This window comes from Somniosus microcephalus, chromosome 2 (genome assembly GCF_052327205.1).
Source record: "Somniosus microcephalus isolate GS21.2 chromosome 2, FLI_Smic_1.0, whole genome shotgun sequence".
NCBI lineage: Eukaryota > Metazoa > Chordata > Chondrichthyes > Squaliformes > Somniosidae > Somniosus > Somniosus microcephalus.
In genome coordinates, this window is record NC_140988.1 from 308,851,715 (window position 1) to 308,872,508 (window position 20,794).

Below are 20,794 nucleotides of genomic sequence, written 5' to 3' on the forward strand. Positions count from 1 at the left end.
TGGAAATGGAATCATGTTATGCACAAAGAAGCCCATCTGGAGCATAACATTCAACCTCTAGAGCCCTGTTTAGTCTATTGCTGATGCAGTGAAGTGCCTACATTTTCCTTTTAAAAGAAATTAGGTGCTATTAAATGCTGCTTCGAGGTGCTATTCCAAGTATGGTTTTAAGAGCTGTAAAATTGGATGCTATTTTAGACTCATTATGGTCAAAACAAAAAAGGGAACTTTCTAAGCAACTTTTATACGAATTTACACAGTGAAGGTAAGAGATGTAGGGGATGATAATGTGATGGCAGATGTCCAGGGTCTACAATGCACTCGAGGTGTTCAGTGCCTCCTATTGCAGATGGTGAATGGAGATAGGGCCGGGAGCCAATACAGTATATAGAAATACATTGAAGTTGCAACACAGAAACAGGCCATTCAACCCAACCAGTACGTGTTGGCGTTTACCCTCCACACAAGAAATAAATCCCTAATATATTTACCCACCATGTTCCCATATCCTTCATCCCAAGTTGTACACGAGGATAACAAGGCTCCTAACATTCATTTAAATTAAGCGTTTGCCTCATAGTGTGACTGAACAACACCTTAGTCAGGTAGTGCTCATTTGTTACCAGCGCTGAAAAGGAGCTCTGTTTAAAGGTTTTTATTTAAATTTGGGCACCTTCACATAAGAACATAAGACGTAGGAGCAGGAGTAGGTCATTTGGCCCCTCAAGCCTGCTCCGCCATTCAATAAGATCATGGCTGATCTGATCTTGGCCTCAACTCCACTTCCCTGCCAGTTTCCCATAAAAACTGACTGTAAAAGCTTTTATAGATATGTGAAGAGAAAAAGATTGGTGAAGTCAAGCGCAGGTCTCTTACAGTCAGAATCAGGGGAATTTATAATGGGAAACAAGGAAATGGCAGACCAACTAAATACATACTTTGGTTCTGTCTTCACAAAGGAGGACACAAATAACCTCCCAGAGATGTCGGGGAACATAGGGTCCGATGAAAGGGAGGAACTGAAAGAAATCAGTATTTGTAGGGAAATGGTGTTAGGAAAATTGATGGGACTGAAGGCCGATAAATCCCCAGGGCCTGATGGTCTACATCCCAGGGTACTTAAGGAAGTGGCCCTAGAGATAGTAGATGCATTGCTGGTCATCTTCCAGAACTCGATAGACTCTGGAACGGTACCCATGGATTGGAGGGTAGCTAATCTTACCCCACTATTCAAAAAAGGTGGTAGAGAAAAAGCGGGGAATTATAGACCGGTAAGCCTGACATCAGTAGTGGGGAAAATGCTGGAGTCTATTATAAAAGATGTAACAGCAGAGCACTTGGAAAGCAGTGACAGGATCGGACAAAGTCAACATGGATTTACAAAAGGTAAATCATGCTTGACTCATCTACTGGAATTTTTTGAGGATGTAACTGGTAAAATAGATAAGGGAGAACCAGTGGATGTGATGTATTTGGACTTTCAGAAGGCTTTCGATAAGGTCCCACATAAGAGATTAGCGTGCAAAATAAAGGCACATGGGATTGGGGGCAAGGTATTGACTTGGATAGAGAACCGATTGGCGGACAGAAAGCAAAGAGTTGGAATAAACGGGTCGTTTTCCGAGTGGCAGGCAGTGACTAGTGGGGTACCGCAAGGATCGGTCCTAGGACCCCAGCTGTTCACAATATATATTAATGATCTGGACGAGGGAATTGGATGTAATATCTCCAAATTTGCAGACGACACAAAGCTGGGTGGGAGGGTAAGCTGTGAGGAGGATGTCGTGAAACTCCAGTACGATTTGGACAGGTTGGGTGATTGGGCAGAAACATGGCAAGTGCAATATAATGTGGATAAATGTGAGGTTATCCACTTTGGTGGCAAAAACAGGAAGGCAGATTATTATATGAATGGCAATAGATTGGGAGAAGGGGAAGTGCAAAGAGACCTGGGTGTTATTGTGCACCAGTCGCTGAAGGTAAGCATGCAGGTACAGCAGGCGGTTAAGAAGGCAAATGGTATGTTGGCCTTCGTAGCAAGAGGGTTCGAGTACAGGAACAAGGATGTCTTGCTACAGTTGTACAGGGCTTTGTTGAGACCGCACCTTGAGTATTGTGTGCAGTTTTGGTCACCTTACCTGAGGAAGGACGTTCTTGCCATGGAGGGAGTGCAGCGAAGATTCACCAGGCTGATACCTGGGATGGCAGGAATGATGTACGAGGAGAGATTGTGTTGATTGGGCTTATACTCACTGGAGTTTAGAAGATTGAGAGGGGATCTCATCGAAACCTATAAAATTCTGTCAGGTCTGGACAGACTAGATGCAGGAAGGATGTTTCGGATGGCCGGGGAGTCCAGAACCAGGGGTCATAGTCTAAGGATAAGGGGTAAGCCATTTAGGACTGAAATGAGGAGGAACTTCTTCACCTAGAGAGTGGCGAACCTGTGGAATTCTCTGCCACTGAGGGCGGTGGAGGCCAGTTCATTAAATATATTCAAGAAAGAGTTGGATATATTTCTTGAGGCTAAAGGGATCAAGGGATATGGGGAGAAGGCAGGGACGGGGTGCTGAGTTTGGATGATCAGCCATGATCTCATTGAATGGCGGAGCAGGCTCGAGGGGCCGAATGGCCTACTCCTGCTCCTATCTTCTATGTTTCTATGTTTCTATAACCCTTGACTCCCTTATCGTTCAAAAATCTGTCTTCACCTTTTTCCCCCTAGCACCCCTGGGCCCCTGCCCTCAATGTCTAGTACACCCCACGTCCCTCCTCTTGCCATTTGCCACTAGCTTCAAGCTTTATTACAGCTGGTCCTCTCCCACCCCACCCCACCTCAATAGTTTAAAATGACCATGGTCTACATCTCTTAGTGAGGCAGTGAATTAGATTGCCAGCTGGTTAAGTCAGCAGATATTCACTCACCAGCACTGTTTAAAATGAATTTTATTAAATTGCCGATAAGCATGGCATATGCCAAATGTGTAGGCGGCTGCTATAGGAATTGGCTGGAAGCCCCTTTTATCTGAGGCAGGTTTATAGAGGAAGAACAATGGCACTTCAAAATATATTGCCGATTTAAAAATAAAATGCTGTGGTATAATGCTCCTGTCATTATAAAACAGCATGTCTGCTGATCTGCCATGAGCATTGCCAGGGCAGACATGTCGGGGATGTGTGTGCAAAGTATGTTTAGTATGTGTTTTGTCTGGCATACATCAGGTATCACACTTTCTGTGTTACAGTTTAAATGTTACCTCTCATGCATCGCCCTTGAAATGCAAAGAATACATTACACTTGCACCTGCCTTTTTCAAATTTCATATTCATAAAAACAATTGTAACTAAACAGATGGAGAATGCACCAATTGACAAGTAGCAACTCAGAATAAAGCCACAAAATGTGAAGTTTAACAAACTAAGATTCAAAAATAGATATTCAGCAACAGCTACCAATAAAAAAAGAGAAAATGTAAACCAATCAAAATACTCAAAACGTTAAGGCAAGTAAACTCATGTATCACAAATTCCCCAAATCAACAGGACAATTAAGAGGAAAATGATTTAATCTCAGGAAGTTGCAGGAGACACTTTTTTTTAGCAGAATCAGTCATTTTCCCTGAACCAGAAAGGCAATATTAATCAGCAGCGTGTTTTAAATTGTCCATGATCTGTCTCTAACAGCCCATCGAACACTGAAAGGAATTTCCACCTAGTTACTGTTCCAGTTGGCAAGCCCAGAGCTCACTGGCACGATTCAAAATGAGAGTTTTGATTAAATGCAGAACAAGTGCCGACAATATAAGCAGTTGTTAGTGTAAACAACTAGAAACCTCCCTCACTCTTGGGAAAAGTGCCAGTGAGTAGAGAAACTTCTTTGGAAAACTGTACTCGAGAATGAAAAATCATAGGACTTGTCACAGAACATTGTGCCGCAACAAACCACTTGTCCAGGCTATAATAATGTATTCTGGCCTGGACCTTCTGCTATCTCTCCCCAGGGCTTTTCAGCTGTTTGTCCACCCATTCCCACCAGTCTAAAATTAAGCTGACCTTCAGTACGTCCATTCAGATATGGGCAGCCATATTGAAATAATATGCAAATTCTGAAAATACGGCATCAATATTGTGAATGCCCATTGGTTGACAGCGCAGGGGTCATTTGAATACCCAGCCCAAAGTCTATATAATTGATTGCAGAGGGGTTGATTGCGTGGTGTCTCTCATTTCAGCTTAGCGCTGTGAAATGGCCTGTGACAGGGATGGAATGATGGGGATGTGGTGAGCAATGGGGATCTGGGGTTTAATTCACTCGAACCCCAGTCTGATGAGGCGGTCTGGAAGGCCGATTGAGTGGCTGCCTCCTCCCTCGCTCCTGTTCCTCCTCCTACTCATTCTCCTCATCTTCCTCTTCCTCCTCCTCCTCCTCTCCCTCTTCTTCCCCTTGAGGTGGTCCCGCAATCCCTGGTGGCAAGGGCTGGGCCCTCATGGTGGCCAAATTGTGGAGCATGCAGCAGACCACGAAGAAATGGGACACCCGCTGAGCTGAGTACTGGAGGGCTCCTCCCGAGCGGGCAAAGCAGCGGAACTGATGGTCTGCTCGATGATGTTCCTCGTGGCAGCATGTCTCTCATGAGAGCTGTACTAGTCCTGATCTGAGGCTGGAGGTCTGGTTGCAGGAGGTGTCGGAGTTCTGTAACTACCTCGTTGGTGAAGCAGAGCCTTCTAATACACTGCTCCTCACTTAATTGGAGGTAGGAGAAGTGTTCTCAGAATACCCTCGGAGGGTAAAGCCTCTTGTTTAGAGCCCTGATGGCCCTCCTCCTCCCTCTGGGCACATGTTCCAATCTTTCTCACTGCCTCCGCCCCCTCCACCATAGATCCTGGAGGACGAGGTCAACTGCCAGTGCAGCTCCCATTAATGTAACCAAGTGTGGCAGTTTGATTTTTTAAAGAATAAATGTAGCTACTTTTTTAGTTGCCACAACACTCCTGATACTAAATAACATTGAAATTACAGAATGAGACTGTTGCACTATGTGAAACTGACAAGAAAGCATGGAAACCCCACTAACCTACAGCTGCGACTCATTAATGATGATCCCTTTAAATAACATCGCTGGAGCCAGCTTCCTGCTGCTCTCCCTGTCACTGTTTATGCCAGGCACTAAGGTAGGTGGTGACAATCAACTTTGCAGATTGGGCAGCCAGTGAGCGTTACACACTCACTGACATCATGATCCACCTGGCATTGAGACTCCTGGCGATAACTGTTAGCGACAGCAGGGGTTGGGATTTGACGTGCAGCCTTGGATTCGCCTTGCCCCAGCAATAATGCTCTAGTGCCCCATTACCACTATCTGCTGGCACTAACGGGAGGCGCTAAGGTACCAAATTTGTCCCCCCAAGTCTTTTGTGTTTAATGGTATAATGCTCCTGTCATTATAGAACCGTATATCCTTTAATTTATAATGAACACAACATCAGTATGTTGAGGATGAGCTGCAATTTCCGCCAGTTAAACATTGGAAAAACTGAAACCATCATCTTTGTTTCTGTCACAAACTCCATACTCTCACCACCAATTTTATCTCACTCTCATTTTGAACTTAGACTGCTTTCACCCTCGGTGTTATATTTAACCTCAATCTGAGCTACCAACCCCAAATCCTCAACATCACAAAAACGCTTACTTCCACCTCCATAGCATCACCTGTCTCCACCCCTGCCTCAGTCCTGTTCACCCATCACCCCTGTGCTCGCTGACCTGCATTGGCTAACATTCCCCCAATGAGTGAACTTTGAAATTATCATCCTTCATGGCCTTGCATTTTTCTATTTTGGTAATCTTCTCCAGCTCTGTAACCCTACCCAGTACTTTGATCCTCTAACTTTTGCTATTTGTGCATCACCCCGCTTTTTGATCCAACATTGGTGGCCATGCTGAAAGGATAACTACAAGTCCTAGCCCTTTTGGGCTACCCCAGATCAGGCGTATTCCCCAGATGTTCACCTTCAACTAAAGTTAGAAATAGCCAAATTCTATAAGATGCTTAAATGGGTCTAAAGGTGCAGGCTATCTCTCCCTAAAGGAAAGGAACGACTGAAGATGTTACCATCCTCCAGATAGCACTTTTAATAAGTTTAAGTAGACTGTAACCTTCCGGATATTATGAGGGTCAGGAATATCCCCCCAGAATTCTGCAACTCCTTACAAAAGAGTACAGAAATTGGGTTCGCGAGTTTATACAGAAATACACTTTGAGGCAATTCTAAAAATATATAGTTTTATTTAAGAGCTGACATTCATTTAACAGCTATTGAGTCAGTCGCAACACTAACAATTCAAAATACAATTAGCTTATATTTCTTATTTCTCAGAGATCCTTATTCTCTGTAGGGTGTGGCGTGTGCCCAGTCAGCTCTGCCCCTGACTGTCTCTGAGGGAACAGCTATAATTATGGGGGATTTTAATTATCATATTAACTGGACAAATCAAATTGGGCAGAGCAGCCTTGACGATGAGTTCATTGAGTGTATTAGGGATGGGTTTCTTGACCAGTATGTAACTGAACCGACCAGGGGGCAAGCAACCTTAGATTTGGTCCTGTGTAATGAGACAGGATTAATTAAAAATGTCCTACTAAAGGATCCCCTTGGAATGAGTGACCATAACATAGTTGAGCTCCATATTCAATTAGAGGGTGAGAAGGTTGGATCTCAAACAAGCGTGCTGAGCTTGAATAAAGGAGACTATGAAGGTATGAGAGCGGAATTGATTAGAGTGGACTGGGAAAATAGATTAAAGGGTAAGACGGTACATGATCAGTGGTGTACATTTAAGGAGTTATTTTACAACTTCCAAAAAAAATATATTCCACTGAGGAAAAAAGGGTGTAAAAGAAAAGATAGCCATCCGTGGCTAAGTAAAGTAATTAAGGATAGTATCCGACTAAAAACAAGGGCATATAAGGTAGCCAAATCTAGTGGGAGGATGGAAGATTGGGAAGTCTTTAAAAGACAGCAAAAAATAATTAAAAGATTGATTAAGAAAGGGAAGATAGGTTATGAAAGTAAATTAGCAAAAAATATAAAAACAGACAGCAAAAGTTTCTATAGTTATAAAAAAAGAAAAAGGGTGGCTAAAGTAAATGTTGGTCTCTTAGAGGATGAGACCGGGAAATTAATGGTGGGAAACATGGAGATGGCAAAAACACTGAACAATTATTTTGTATCAGTCTTTACAGTAGAGGACACTAAGAATATCCCAACACTGGACAAACAGGGGGCTCTAGGGGTGGGGAGGAACTAAATACGATTAAAATCACTAAGGAAGTGGTACTTGGTAAAATAATGGGACTCAAGGCGGATAAATCCCCTGGACCTGATGGCTTGCATCCTAGGGTCTTGAGGGAAGTAACGGTAGGGATTGTGGATGCATTGGTAATAATTTTCCAAAACTCACTGGACTTAGCAAAGGTCCCGGCAGATTGGAAAACTGCTAATGTAACACCCTTATTTAAAAAGGGTAGTAGGCAGAAGGCTGGAAACTATAGACCTGTTAGCCTAACATCTGTGGTTGGTAAAATGTTAGAGTCCATTATTAAGGAAACAGTAACGGGACATTTGGATAAACATAATTTAATAGGACAAACTCAGCATGGTTTCATGAAGGGGAAGTCATGTTTGACAAATTTGCTTGAGTTTTTTGAGGAAGTAACATACAGGGTGGATAAAGGGGAACCAGTGGACGTAGTGTATTTAGACCTCCAAAAGGCATTTGACAAGGTGCCACACAAAAGATTATTGCTCAAGATAAAAAATCACGGGATTGGGGGTAATATTCTGGCGTGGGTGGAGGATTGGCTCTCTAACAGAAAGCAGAGAGTTGGGACAAATGGTTCATTCTCAGATTGGCAACCAGTAACTAGTGGTGTTCCGCAGGGGTCAGTGCTGGGTCCCCAACTCTTTACAATCTATATTAACAATTTGGAGGAGGGGACCGAGTGTAACATATCAAAGTTTGCAGATGATACAAAGATGGGACGGAAAGTAGTGAGTGAGGAGGACATAAAAAACCTGCAAAGGGACATAGGCAGGCTAAGTAAGTGGGCAGAGATTTGGCAGATGGAATACAATACTGGAAAGTGTGAGGTTATGCACTTTGGCAGGAAAAATCATAGAGCAAGTTATTATCTTAATGGCAAGAAACTGGAAAGTACTGTAGTACAAAGGGATCTGGGGGTCCTGGTGCACGAAACTCAAAAAGTTAGTATGCAGGTGCAGCAAGTGATCAAGAAGGCCAATGGAATGTTGGCTTTTATTGCTAGGGGGATGGAATATAAAAACAGGGAGGTATTGCTGCAGTTGTACAAGGTATTGGTGAGACTGCACCTGGAATACTGCATACAGTTTTGGTGTCCATTCTTAAGAAAAGACATACTTGCTCTTGAGTCAGTACAAAGAAGGTTCACTCGGTTAATCCCGGGGATGAGGGGGTGGTCATATGAGGAGAGTTTGAGTAGATTGGGACTCTACTCATTGGAGTTCAGAAGAATGAGAGGCGATCTTATTGAAACATATAAGATTGTGAAGGGGCTTGATCGGGTGGATGCGGTGAGGATGTTCCCAATAATGGGTGAAACTAGAACTAGGGGGCATAATCTTAAAATAAGGGGCTGCTCTTTCAAAACTGAGATGAGGAGAAACTTCTTCACTCAGAGGGTGGTAGGTTTGTGGAATTTGCTGCCCCAGAAAGCTGTGGAAGCTACATCATTAAATACATTTAAAACAGAAATAGATAGTTTCCTAGAAGTAAAGGGAATTAAGGGTTACGGGGAGCGGGCAGGAAATTGGACATGAGTCTAGGTTTGGAATGGTCATGACCCTGTGGGTAGTGGAGTGGGTCCAGGGGCCGTGTAGCCTGGTTCTGCTCCTACTGTGTTCTAATTCTGTGTTAGATTTCAGGAGATGTTCCTGGCTGGGGTGGAGATCGCCTTTACAGAAGGTAAGTACTGTAGAAAATATAGGGACAGAGTGATCTCCTGGTAGAATTTCGATCGCCTAGATGGGTCGGAGAGGAATTTCCCAGATTTTTTTCTCCCAAATTGGCCATTGGGTCTTTATCTGGTTTTTCGCCTCTCCCGGGAGATCACATGGGTTCGGGTGGATGCAGAGTGATAGAAGATTTGAGGTTAGGATCAGATCAGCCATGATCTTATTGAATGGTGGAACAGGCTCGAGGGGCCGATTGGCCTACTCCTGTTCCTATTTCTTATGTTCTTATGTTCTCCCACACCCCTGGGTTCTAGACAGCGGACTTAGGTACAGGCGGCGATACAGAAAATCGAGTAGACAAGTGGTTTGGTGCAAGAAAACCGCAAATTTTATTAAAGGCACAATATAACACAATCTTACTGAGAATTACTGAAATAATTGCAGGCATATAAAATTACACTTATATGGGAATGGGGAACACACGGCACATTGAGGGAAACAAATACAATGGCCCAGAAATTCGGGTCGGGCGCTTCCCGCGGGTGCAAGCCCCCAACCTGCACTTACCTTGCGCGCCGGCCATTGAGCTGTGGGCCCCCGTGGAATTCCGATCCAGGGCCTGGTCCAGCTTGCGTATCCCAGGGGCGCAGTTAGTTCAATACATCCCCTGGGATCACGTGGGCCATGGGCAGCCAATCGGAGCAGATAATGCTCCATTCATAAGTCTGACAGGGAGTGCTGTCAAGACTTATAAATACTACGGCCCCAAAATAGCACCAAATCTTCAAATAAATTTTTTAAAAACATCACATTTTTTAAATAAACTATAAATTACATGAAATAACTATTTTAAACAATAATTTAAATTTTTGAAAAAAATAATTTTATTTTCTAACGGGGCTAAAAATAAACTTACCTTGCTTTAAAGTATTTAAAAATAATAAACCTGTGGAAAAAATGTTTTAATTTTAATTAATTCACCACTTACCTTGTAAAAAGCAGGCCTTACGCCTGCTTTTTATATTTCTAACTTCTGCAGGCTTACGTTCCCGGGAAAACCTGTAAAAAAGGCCGAAGTTCAATGCTCACGCGCAGCCTCCCCCACGCACGCGTTCGACCTCTGAACCTCTGCTTTCAGGGGAACGGAAGTGCCGGTTTCCTGTGCATGCGCAGTGCATGCAGGAAACCAGCACTTCCATTGGGTCTACGGGTGAGTACCCTGTGCGTACTCACCCGTGGAGACCCGAATTTCTGGGCCATTAAAATCCCCTTATCCATATCCCACCCCCAATACCTAACTAGATTAAGCTACGAGGGGCCAGGAATTCATCCTCACCAATTCGAAACCTGTTGATTTAACTGGTTATGGGTTTTGAGGTTCACTCTTGTTGTCCTTTGGTGTTCGTCATTGCCACTTGGTCACAGGGCGCGGCGATGGAGTTGTTTGTGTGAAGCACCTTCCTTTTCCTCCGTTAACGTCTTTGTTGAGTACTTTGTCGCGATAGGTCTTCTTCTTCTTTGGGCGATTCAGTCACTGACGGTTTGGCTGCGGTTGGGGCTCGGTTGGCGGTTTTTACCGTTAATGTGATTTTTCTACCCAAGCTTCGAACGCCAGTTTATTCTTAACTGGGTTTTACTATCCAAGCATCAAATACCAGCTTATAACTAGGCTGTTTGTCTTGATTTCACTATCCATGCTTCAAACGCCAACTTATTCAACAAACGCCAGCTTATAACTAAGCCGTTTGTCCCCCAACGTGTCTTTCCGCTGCCCTTCACTGCCTTTACCGGTTTTACCGTTTTTTCTCGTCTCATCTCGTCTGTTCGTGGCCCCGTATGTCCTGTGCATTTTTGATTTGGGTCTCGTTCTCCTCCCGCGTTTGGCCCCCGGTGTAGTAATGGGCGTCCTTGGTGTCGAGCGGCGCGGGGAGGGAGAAGAGCGCCCGCAATGAGGCACGAAGCGAGAGGCAGGAGGCAAGAGCAAGAGGCAAGCGACAAGAGACCAAGCACTACCGGTGGGCCTACAACTATACCCGGTTCTTCACCCCTTATCTGCGCACCAAATCAGGTCAGTCCTTTGTCTAACTTTTGGCGGACTCGTCTAAAATGATTACAGCCATATACTTTAACGATTTCTGGGGCGGTTGTCTCCTTGTATAATGGCTTTGATATCCTGGCTGTTTGTTATTTATGAAATTTAATAATCTTGGCTTGGCAGCTACCTGTGAGCTGATACCGATTATTTATGCGAGAAGTTGATGGCCTCAAGATTAGGCCCATCCTGACTTGATCTGTTCCAAGGTGAAGAATGCATATTCTGTGTTTACCTAGCTGTCTGGCTTTAAAAAAGTCTTTTCACAGATCCATGCATGTTAGGTTTTGTTTCAGGGCCTGCCTTTTGCAGGGCCTTGCTTTTAAAATCCTGCAAGCCTTGGTCACGAGGTTTCAGAAGCCATTTTGGGTACCCTTTTTAATAGCTTGTCCATACAGGGTCCCTTTATCCATAACTTTTGGGGAATGTGGGAATTTTGAGAATCCTACATCTCTAATCTTTACTTTGTTACATTTCTACATTTCTTACTTATCTCTAAATCCAGAACATCCACCAAAATCAAATGATAGTACTGTTTGATCCCCGAAACTCAAAGTTAAAACCTTACAGATGGTGCCTGTAAAGTTGAGAAATGCTTGGCCCGTTCAGCAACTTCTGACTTTCTGTTTGAAAAGCTCTTATTTTTATACACTTTTTGAATGGTATTTTCTTTGAAGTTTCCTGCTGATGTAAGCTAATTGTCTTATTAATTCTCTCTGTTGAATGCTTTCTATTCTTACTGTCATTTCAGCTGCTGCATGCATAAATATGTCTCTACCTTTAGGTGTTCAATAGTTATCATAAAAATAATATAACAACAATGGTTTCTGTTTGATGCCATTTTAACAAAATTCTTTCATTCAATTCTTAATATTGACTTAACTGGTTTTTAGCAGACATTGTGACTCCATGGTGTTCCAATTTCAATACAAAAACAATGTAATTGCTTGGTGCATCTACTGAAGTCATATCTTCAAAGTGTCCTGCAGGTATCATATTTACTATATGTAAATTAAAACCACTTTAACCAGAGTGTTTACTTGTTTTCTAGCTATCTTAATTGGTTGCATATTTAGTCTTGTTTCCTGTCTTCCAAGTTTAACATAAAAATTATTTGACCATCAGGTGTTTCTTTTACTTGCGGTCATCTTTTCAAAGGCACATGGGGGGAAAAATTCAGTTGGTAGTGCCACCCGTTAGCGCCGTAAGAGGGCGCTAAGTGGGGCGCAAACCAACTAGTGCCCGGGAACGGCGATATCTGCGCCTCTCGCGAAATTGACCGGACATTTTGCGGCGGCGCTAAACAATACCGCCCGATCTTCTGCGCACGCAGATCTTGATATCATTTGAGAGTGCAACGCCCTTGGGGCACCCCGGACCAGAAATTCAGTGGCACCCCCTTCCTTTCCGCCTGGCGCTACCAACGACAGGTTGACTGGAATGCATCCCAGTCACTGTGGGGCTGGGGGGGGGTGGCAGGCACTATTTAAAGGGGGCCTCTTCCTGGCTTTTGTGTGGTAGCCATTTTTGCACCACTCGTTCTGAGAGAGAGAGATTTTGAGAGACAAAGAGAGAAAGAGAGACTTCTGCATTGAGTCAACGCTGTCTGAGGTAGTTTTGGCTTCTGACCATAACTTTGCAGGTACTTTGCTTTTTGACCTTCATAACTTTGATTGCCCAAATAGTATGGGGGCTGCAATGAATGGGAACGTCGCCCTTCTCCATCACATTCGGAGGGCACAGAGACACAGAGAGAGAGTGGCAATCATGGCCAGACGGAGGAGGGCCAACAGGCCTCGGTACAGGAGACCTTACCCTCCCAGGGTTTTTCGCCAACAGTTCTCCTACATTAATACGTCTGAGGAGCAGTGTTTGCGAAGACTGCGATTCAGCAAGGAGGTGGTCATTGAGCTCTGCCACCTGCTTCAGCCAGATCTGCAGCCTCAACTGAGGAGCAGGACGTCTCTGTCAGTGGCAGTGAAGGTAACAGTGGCTCTCAATTTTTATGCCACTGGCTCATTTCAATCAGCTACTGGGAACATCACCAATATCTCCCAGTTCACGGTGCATTGCTGCATCCATCAGGTAACAAATGCCCTCTTTAAAAGGAGACGAGAGTACATCTCTTGCCCCATGATCCCGGACAAAAAGCAAGAACGTGCAACGGGCTTTGCGATGTTAGCGGGCTTCCCCATGGTGCAGGGCGCCATTGACTGCACGCATGTGGCTTTGCGGGCGCCGCAAGAGAATGCCGAGGGTTTCCGCAACCGAAAGGGCTTCCATTCTTTAAACATCCAGTTGGTCTGTGACCACAGACAGCTGATACTCGCTGTCAATGCCCAGTTTCCAGGCAGCAGCCATGATGCCTTCATCCTGCGCCAGACTTCTGTGGCAGATCTTTTCCAGGCACCGCATCACCCAGGAGGTTGACTTCTCGGGGACAAGGGATATCCTCTGTGCACCTGGCTGATGACACCGCTCCGTTCGCCCAGCACCTCTGCTGAGCTACGATACAACGAGAGCCATCAAGCTACCAGGAACATCGTTGAGCACACAATCGCCATGCTCAAGCAACGGTTCCGCTGTCTGGACCATTCTGGAGGAGCCCTGCAGTACTCGCCTGAGCAAGTCTCCCACTTTGTTGTTGTGTGCTGCATGCTGCATAACCTTTCAATCCTCAGGACCCAGCCAATGCTACCAGACATTGGAGCACCAGCAGAGGAGGAGGAGGAGGAGGAGGAGGAAGATGAGGAGGATGATCATTAGCAGCACCAAGGCGGGAGGGAGGCACAAAGTGGAAGGGCTGTCCGTCAAAGGCTCATAGCAAGTCGCTTCTTGGCCCCCTCTGAGGGAATGGCTTCTGCCATTCAAACAACCTGAATGAAAACATCCCGCAACCCCTAAGCCGGTCAAGGCAACAATGAGTGCAAAGACCAAACATGTACATTTTGAATAGACACTTATTTATTTCACAAACTCTGTGTGTCTCATTTCCACATGACAAAGTAATAGCAAGAAACACAAAAAAAAGCTGTCATTCACATAACTGGCTCTCACAAACTGGAGACAATGACCAAAGCAGTAACAAAAATTTGACCACGAACCTCGGCCTTCAATAAAACAATGAAAAACATTTTGCCACACCTCCTACTTTTTGCCCTTCGAGGGTGATTTGCTTCCCTTGCAAAATTCCCCCCTTCCCACCCTGCAGCTCCTCCATAATGGGACACCAGTGGCTGGAGCAAGGCTGGGGGAAGGCTGCTGAGTGTCAGAAACAGAATGCAGATGCCCTTGAGGGACAGCCTGGACCAGCTCTGGGACTGGAGGGCCCGGCTGCTGACTGCTCCAACTCTGCATGGGCGGCAGCAGTCTGTCCTACAGGTGGTGGCAACTGCAGTGGAGAAGTGCCAGTGGTGGTAGCAGGAATAAGAACATAAGAAATAGGAGCAGGAGTAGGCCAATCGGCCCCTCGAGCCTGCTCCGCCATTCAATAAGATCATGGCTGATCTGATCCTAACCGCCAATCCACTATCACAGAACCATCTCCTGAATCTAACAGAATTAGACACACGAAATAGGAGCAGGATCAGGCTACACGGCCCCTGGGCCCGCTCCGCTACCCATAGGGCCATGACCGATCCGAACCTAGACTCATGTCCAAATTCCTGCCTGCTCCCCGTAACCCTTAATTCCCTTTACTTCTAGGAAACTGTCTATTTCTGTTTTAAATTTATGTAATGATGTAGCTTTACAGCTTTTTGGGGCAGCATATTCCATGGACCTACCACCCTCTGAGTGAAGTAGTTCCTCCTCATCTCAGTTTTGAAAGAGCAGCCCCTTATTCTAAGACTATGTCCCCTAGTTCTAGTTTCACCCATCATCAGGAACATCTTCCCCGCATCCACCCGATCCAACCCCTTCACAATCTTATATGTTTCAATAAGATCGCCTCTCATTCTTCTGAACTCCAATGAGTAGAGTCCCAATCTACTCAACCTCTCCTCATATGTCCATCCCCTCATCCCCGGGATTAACCGAGTGAACCTTCTTTGTACTGACTCGAGAGCAAGTATGTCCTTTCTTAAGTATGGACACCAAAACTGTACGCAGTATTCCAGGTGCGGTCTCACCAATACCTTGTACAACTGAAGCAATACCTCCCTATTTTTATATTCTATCCCCCTAGCAATGAAAGCCAACATTCCATTGGCCTTCCTAATCACTTGCTGCACCTGCATACTAACCTTTTGAGTTTCGTGCACCAGGACCCCCAGATCCCTTTGTACTTCAGTACTTTCAAGTTTCTTGCCATTAAGATAATAACTTGCTCTACGATTTTTCCTGCCAAAGTGCATAACCTCACACTTTCCAGTATTGTATTCCATCTGCCAAATCTCTGCCCACTTACTTAGCCTGTCGATGTCCCCTTGCAGGTTTTTTATGTCCTCCTCACTCACTACTTTCCCTCCCATCTAAGTATCATCTGCAAACTTTGATATGTTACACTCGGTCCCCTCCTCCAAATCGTTAATATAGATTGTAAAGAGTTGGGGACCCAGCACTGACCCCTGCGGAACACCACTAGTTACTGATTGGCAGTCTGAGAATGAACCATTTATCCCAACTCTCTGCCTTCTATTAGATAGCCAATCCTCTATCCATGCCAGAATATTACCCAATCCCATGATTTTTTATCTTAAGCAATAATCTTTTGTGTGGCACCTTGTCAAATGCGTTTTGGAAGTCTAAATACACTACGTCCACTGGTTCCCCTTTATCCACCCTATACGTTACTTCCTCAAAGAACTCCAGCAAATTTGTCAAACATGACTTCCCCTTCATAAAACCATGCTGACTTTGTCCTATTAAATTATGATTATCCAAATGTCCTGTTACTGTCTCCTTAATAATGGACTCCAAAATTTTACCTACCACAGATGTTAGGCTAACCGGTCTATAGTTTCCAGCCTTCTGTCTACTGCCCTTTTTAAATAAGGGTGTTACATTAGCAGTTTTCCAGTCTGCCGGGAGCTTTGCCGAGTCCAGGGAGTTTTGGAAAATTATTACCAATGCATCCACAATCCCTACCGCCACTTCCCTCAAGACCCTAGGATGTAAGCCATCAGGTCCAGGTGATTTATCCGCCTTGAGTCCCATTATTTTACCGAGTGCCACTTCCTTAGTGATTTTGATCGTGTTTAGCTCCTCCCCCCCTTTAGCCCCCTGTTTGTCCAGTGTTGGGATATTCTTAGTGTCTTCTACTGTAAAGACTGATGTAAAATATTCATTCAGTGTTTTTGCCATCTCCATATTTCCCACCATTAATTTCCCAGTCTCATCCTCTAAGGGACCAACATTTACTTTAGCCACCCTTTTTCTTTTTATATAACTATAAAAACTCTTACTATCTGTTTTTATATTTTTTGCTAATTTACTTTCATAATCTATCTTCCCTTTCTTAATCAATCTTTTTGTTATTTTTTGCTGTCTTTTAAAGTTTTCCCAATCCTCTATCCTCCCACTAGATTTGGCTACCTTATATGCCCTTGTTTTTAGTCGAATACTATCCTTAATTTCTTTACTTAGCCACGGATGGCTGTCTTTTCTTTTACACCCTTTCTTCTCAGTGGAATATATATTTTTGGAAGTTGTAAAATAACTCCTTAAATGTACACCACTGGTTATGTATCGTCTTACCCTTTAATCTATTTTCCCAATCCACTCTACTCAATTCCGCTCTCATACCTTCATAGTCTCCTTTATTCAAGCTTAGCACGCTTGTTTGAGATCCAACCTTCTCACCCTCTAATTGAATATGGAATTCAACCATGTTATGGTCACTCATTCCAAGGGGATCCTTCACTAGGACATTTTTAATTAATCCCGTCTCGTTACACAGGACCAGATCTAAGGTTGCTTGCCCCCTGGTCGGTTCAGTTACATACTGCTCAAGAAACCCATCCCTAATACACTCAATGAACTCATCCTCAAGGCAGCCCTGCCCAATTTGATTTGTCCAATTAATATGATAGTTAAAATCACCCATAATTATAGATGTTCCCTTATTACAAGCCTCAACATTTCCTGATTGATACTCCGTCCAACAGAGTTGCCACTGTTCGGAGGCCTATAGACTACGCCCACTAGTGTTTTTTTCCCCTTATTATTCCTTACCTCCACCCAAACTGTTTGATTATCCTGATCTTTTGACCCAATATCATTTCTCTGTATTACAGTGATTCCTTCCTTTATTAACATAGCCACCCCACCTCCCCTTCCTTCCTGCCTGTCCTTCCTGATCGTTAAATAACCTGGTATGTTTAATTCCCAGGCATTGTCACCCTGCAGCCATGTTTCTGTAATGGCAACACGATCATACCCATATGTAGTTATTTGTGCCATTAACTCGTCTATTTTGTTACGAATGCTACGTGCATTCAGATAGAGAACTTTCAAAGATGTTTTGTGACACTTAGTTCCTGCTTTTGCCCTTTTTATTACTTTACCTTTTACTCCATACCTTCTGCCCCTTCCTGACATGCTCTGGTTTTTAATTTCCCCACTGCTACCTAAGTCTATGACCTTCTCTGTTGTCATTTTTATTATTTGCTCTCTAGGAACCTGCCCCCCACTAGTTAGTTTAAATCCCTCTCTACAGCCCTAGTTATATGATCCGCCAGGACTCTAGTCCCAGCACTGGCCAAGTGAAGCCCGTCCCAACGGAACAGCTCCCTCCTGCCCCAGTACTGGTGCCAGTGTCCCAGGAAGCAAAACCCATTTCTCCCACACCAGTCTTTGAGCCACGCATTTAACTCTCTAATTTTATTTGTCCTAGCCAAATTCGCTCGTGGCTCAGGTAATAATCCAGAGATTATTACCCTTGTGGTTCTGCTTTTTAATTTGGCCCCTAGCTGCTCAAACTCCCTCAGCAGAACCTCCTTCCTTGTCCTATCTATGTCGTTGGTACCAACATGGACCACGACAACTGGATCCTCCCCCTCCCACTCCAAGTTTCTCTCCAGTCCAGAGGAGATGTCCTTAACCCTGGCACCGGGCAGGCAACACAGCCTTCGGGACTCTTGCTCTCAGCTGCAAAGAACTCTATCTATCCCCCTAACGATACTATCCCCTACCACTGCAACATTTCTTTTAACTCCCCCCACTTGAATGTCCCCCGGCTCCACGGTGCTGTGGCCAGGTTGCTCATCCTCCCTGCAGTCCCTGCTCCTGTCCCCACAGGGAGTAAGAGCCTCGAACCTGTTGGACAAGTGCAAGGGCTGCCGCTCCTCCAACACTACCTCCTGGATCCCCGTACCTGCCTCACTTCTAGTCACACCATCCTGACCCTGGCCACGGACTACATCCGAATTAATTAATCTAATTGGTGTGACTACCTCATAATACACAGAGTCCAGGTAACTCTCCCCCTCCCTGATGTGTCTCAGTGTTTGAAGCTCGGACTCCAGCTCTTCAACACGGAGCCGGAATTCCTCGAGCAGCCAACACTTACTGCAAATGTGATCACCGTGAGCATCAATGGTGTTCACCAGCTCCCACATATTGCAGCAGCAACACATCACCTGATCTCCCATTCTATGTAATTAATTAAATTTATTAATATTATTATTAAATATCCTCTGCCCCGATTCTAGATGGTGAATATCACACCTTAGAAACTATAAACCAAAGAGATTTAAGCTTAAAAGGGAGAAATACTTACCAACCAATCACTTACCCGCTTTCTGGTGACGTCACACTTGGATTACTTTTTACCTCTCTCCTTCCAGACTGGAGACTGGTACGCCTTACCTGGTCTCTGGGCCTTTTATAGCCCCGCTCTGCCGCTCGAGATTCCCGCCGACGCTGTGAGGCCTTACCTGGTCTCTGGGCCTTTTATAGCCCCGCTCTGCCGCTCGAGATTCCCGCCGATGCTGTGAGGCCTTACCTGGTCTCTGGGCCTTTTATAGCCCCGCTCTGCCGCTCGAGATTCCCGCCGACGCTGTGAGGCCTTACCTGGTCTCTGGGGACTTTTATAGCCCCGCTCTGCCGCTCGAGATTCCCGCCGACGCTGTGAGGCCTTACCTGGTCTCTGGGCCTTTTATAGCCCCGCTCTGCCGCTCGAGATTCCCGCCGATGCTGTGAGGCCTTACCTGGTCTCTGGGACTTTTATAGCCCCGCTCTGCCGCTCGAGATTCCCACCGACGCTGTGAGGCCTTACCTGGTCTCTGGGGACTTTTATAGCCCCGCTCTGCCGCTCAGGATTCCCGCCGACGCTGTGAGGCCTTACCTCATCTCTGGGACTTTTATACCCCGCTCTGCCGCTCAGGTTTCCCGCCGACGCACTGAGGCCTTACCTGGTCTCTGGGCCTTTTATAGCCCCGCTCTGCCGCTCAGGTTTCCCGCCGACGCACTGAAGCCTTACCTGGTCTCTGGGGACTTTTATACCCCGCTCTGCCGCTCAGGTTTCCCGCCGACGCACTGAGGCCTTACCTGGTCTCTGGGGACTTTTATACCCCGCTCTGCTGCTCGAGTTTCCCGCCGACGCTGTGAGGCCTTACCTGGTCTCTGGGGACTTTTATACCCCGCTCTGCCGCTCAGGTTTCCCGCCGATGCTGTGAGGCCTTACCTGGTCTCTGGGGACTTTTATACCCCGCTCTGCCGCTCAGGTTTCCCGCCGATGCACTGAGGCCTTACCTCATCGAAAGGACAGCAACTCCCTGCTCGACCGACACACTGGCACTCCCACGGGGCAGCACTTCAGCATCCAGAGCAATCTGACGGAGCATAGATTGCTGGCCTGCTGCAGCACGGTGAGAGCCCTGGGGAAATCTGCCCGATCCAGCGAGGGTGGAAGCAGTCAGTGCTCACGTGGCCTCAATTTGCGTCTGCGTGAGACCAGCCACTGACTGCATTGCAGCACTTAACATTTGCGTGGCAGCCACCTGTGCTACAGCGAAGTGCTCCACACTCCTTGCCAGTGATTCAATGGATTCGGGCATCCTTGCCACTGCAGCCATGAGCTCAGTGAGCCTTTGCTCCGCCTGGGTGCTCATTTCAGCGAGGACCGACTCCTCATCTGCGTTCAGTGCAGCAGGACTCAATGTCATACTCTCCCTCTGGGGAGAAGGCCCCCGAGCTTCCCTACCCCCCTCGCGTTGCTGCAGCCCGCTGGGTCCTGGAGCTTCACCCTCATCAGACCATTCCCCCCTACTCCCCTCCAGGGAAGGCGTGTTCCCAGTGTGGGCATGAGCTTCCTCTGTAGAGGGTGGCGCTGATGGTCCGGCTTCCTCTTCCTCCTCGCCTTCAGCTTCACTCTCACTGGCAGCTTGAGGGCCCGTCTCCTCACCTGGTGAATCACTATCTGAAAGCAGGGAGGTACAAGAGTGGCTTTAGTGTGAGGACAGGGTGGCAGCAAGGGAGGCATGAGTGCAGCGATTTAGTGATTTGGATTGAAAGTGTCAAAGGCTGCTGTTGTGAGGAACAAGTGGAAGGAGAGAAGACAAAAAGGTGATGACCTTACCATTGTTGTCCAGAATGGGGTCGGCATCTCCAGTGGCGACAGGACCAATCACCCGGCTTGTCACAATCCTGTGGACGTGCTCCTCAAGATCGCTGAGGGCTTGAAGGTGAGGCCGCCCTCCACCGGTCTGTTGCTGCTCTCTTCTATTATGAGACAGCTTGGCCTGCAAGAAAAAGGACAGCGTC